Source organism: Vulpes vulpes, chromosome 9, assembly GCF_048418805.1.
Source record: "Vulpes vulpes isolate BD-2025 chromosome 9, VulVul3, whole genome shotgun sequence".
NCBI lineage: Eukaryota > Metazoa > Chordata > Mammalia > Carnivora > Canidae > Vulpes > Vulpes vulpes.
The window spans coordinates 73,333,258-73,336,168 of NC_132788.1; the positions used below are offsets into that span (position 1 = coordinate 73,333,258).

General features: G+C 41.1%; 1 pseudogene; it reads right to left on the reverse strand.

Moving 5' to 3' along the window:
• Positions 1 to 1,488: 1,488 nt before the first annotated feature.
• On the reverse strand, positions 1,489 to 2,345 carry LOC140594013 (heterogeneous nuclear ribonucleoprotein A1-like; annotated as a pseudogene).
• Between the last annotated feature and the right edge of the window lie 566 nt (positions 2,346 to 2,911).

Genomic DNA, 2,911 nt, shown 5'->3' on the forward strand with positions numbered 1-2,911 from the left:
GATGTTTTATTTTTTTTTAATTTTTATTTATTTATGATAGTCACACACAGAGAGAGAGAGAGAGAGAGGCAGAGACATAGGCAGAGGGAGAAGCAGGCTCCATGCACCAGGAGCCTGACGTGGGATTCGATCCTCGGTCTCCAGGATCGCGTCCTGGGCCAAAGGCAGGCGCCAAACCGCTGCGCCACCCAAGGATCCCTCTAGATGTTTTAAATAAAAATAAATAGATAGTTAATATTATACTATGTAGGGAGGTATGGTATAATGTAATCTCAAGGGCACTTTAGATAGTATTCTTTCTCCTGACAAGTTTGCAAGATAGTTATTAATGTTTTGTTTTATTCTTAAAGAAACTGAGGTTCAGAGAGGTTGACTACATTGTCCAAGAGCCCGGTGCTAGTAAGAGGCAGAGCTAAGATTTGAATCCTGGTCTGGTTGCCACTAAACTCATGTACTTTCCCTATATCATTCTGTTGGTGGAAGGAGCACTGGACTGATTGGTGGTATAAGATTTATAAACTTCCCCCTTTCAAAAAAAGAATAGAGGCAACATAATATAAAAGTAAGACAAATTAAAAATGAAAACAGAATAGGGGTGCCTGCGTGGCTCAGTAGGTTGGGCGCCCAACTCTTGGTTTTGGCTCCAATCTTGATCTCAGGGCCATGAGATCCAGCCCCATGTTGGTGTGGTATCTGCTTGTCCATCTTTCCAACTGCACCCCACTCATGTACATGGTCTCTCTCTCATGTTCTCTGTCTCTGTCAAATAAAGAAAGAAAAAAAATTTTAAAAATGAAAACAGAACAAGTGATAGGTTAGGAAAACTGGTGTTTCATAAGAGTGAGAAATTACTTTAGGTGAGTCCTATATTTAGCTATGAGTGTACTAGTAGCCTGGTAAAGAGGAAGTCAAAGTACTTAGTTGTTTTTATCTTAAAAAGTCAATGAATGAGTTCATTTGCAAAGACAACCTTTTTCCTTTTATGATCTGATGATGGAATTTGTAACCTGAGTTCTTTATTAAGAAATACTAGGTAATCGAACGGATATTGCCTTAATCTTTGATTTTGTAGAAATCCAATTAGTTTCATGGAATCCTTGAAGCTGAACTGCATTTGAGGTTGTAAATTATCACCATTTTTTAATTTGTTTTTTACTTATTTTTTAAAAGACACATTTATTCAGTGTCATGATCAAACTATGACATTTAGCAATCAACAGCATAGGTGCAAAAAAAAAAATCTACATTAAAGCCCTTTGTCAGAATGCTTTACCCTTTCCACAGAACAGAAACTAAAATAACCTATTATGCAATTAATCACAAATCCAGTCCTCAAGTTTTTTGCCCATGCACATGAGTGTTGTCTAAAACATGTCTTCTTTGTAGCAGTGAAGGCCTGCCCCAAGGCTGAGTTCACAAATCTTTTAACCTGTAGCTTCCCTGTCTCTGGCTCTCCTCTTCCTGCTGAGTTTTGTTTCCTGGCAGTAATTAAAACCTTCTGCCACTGTCATAGCCAAGTTGGTTTCATGGTTTGGCAAAGTACTAACCTCCACCACTATAGGGGCCAGAGCTTCTGCTCCAAAATTTGAAAATTGATTATTGTAATTGCTAGAATCATTATAGCTCCTGCCACCTCCATAGCTGCTCCCATCATTACCAAATCCCCATGACAGCCATCCCCACTGCTACTGTATCCACTGCCACCTTGACTGTCACCAAAGCCACTTCACCCACTGAAGCGTCCTCCATGACCAAAGTCATCATTGCCATCAAAACCACCTCCATGGCCACCACCAAAGTTCCCAGAACCACTCTGACCTCTGGCTGGATGAAGCCCCTAGCCATCTCTTGCTTAGATAGAGCTTTCCTTACTTCACAGTTGGGGCCATTCACAGTAAGGTGTTTTTGAATGACAAACTCATCTACCGTCACAGTCATGAAATAGTACAAAAACAAAGCTTCTCTTCTTGCCACCGCCTTGGTCAGTCATGATGTCAGTCACGTCCATTTTCCGATCCTGTTCAAAACAATCTCTTAGATAATGTTCCTCAGTGTCTTCTTTCATGTCACCAACAACAATCTTGTTCCCAGTTAAGTGGACACCAAGGCTTTGAGAATCTTCTCCTGTGACAGACCTCTTTGGTTCTACAACTCTATCATCACCTTGTGTGGCCTTACAGTTGATGGCTGCACCCACCTCCTCCACCGTGGCAGGTGTGACAGGCCCAACGCCTCTAGGGCACAGTCCATGAGTGCTCCAAATGGCTCCTCAGATTCTCATAGTTTGTTTCAAAGCTCAAACCTCCGCATCTCTTCAGGCTCTTTGGAGACTCTGACTTAGACATGCCAGCAGTGGGCGGAGGGACTGTGATGAGGCTTCTTGGCAGTGTCCACTGGCAGAATGACTAAATTATCAATTTAAAAGATAGTTTTTCATATATATGTATATATATATATACATACACACACATATATATGATCGACATGGATATTTATTATGTAAGCTATTTTTATATGCTGAGGAATTAATATTAAATTCTGATGCATTAAAGACATTCTGGCAGGGTCACCTGGTTGGCTCAGCGATTGAGCATCTGCTTTCAGCTCAGGGCATGATTCCGGGGTCCTGGGATCGAGTCCCGCATCGGCTCCTTGCCGGAAGCCTTCTTCTCCCTCTGCCTATGTCTCTGCCTCTCTCTGTGTGTCTCTCATGAATAAATAAATAAAATCTTTTTTTTTTTAAAGTCATTTGGGCAAAGGCCAATAGTACGATGGAGATAGTGCCATTTAGTGATCTAATACTGGGGTTGGCACATTTTTCCTCTAAAGGTCCAGATAGTAAATATTTTAGGCTTTGTGAGCTATGCAGTCTCTCTTAAACTACACAACTGTGCTGTTGTAGAGGGAAAGC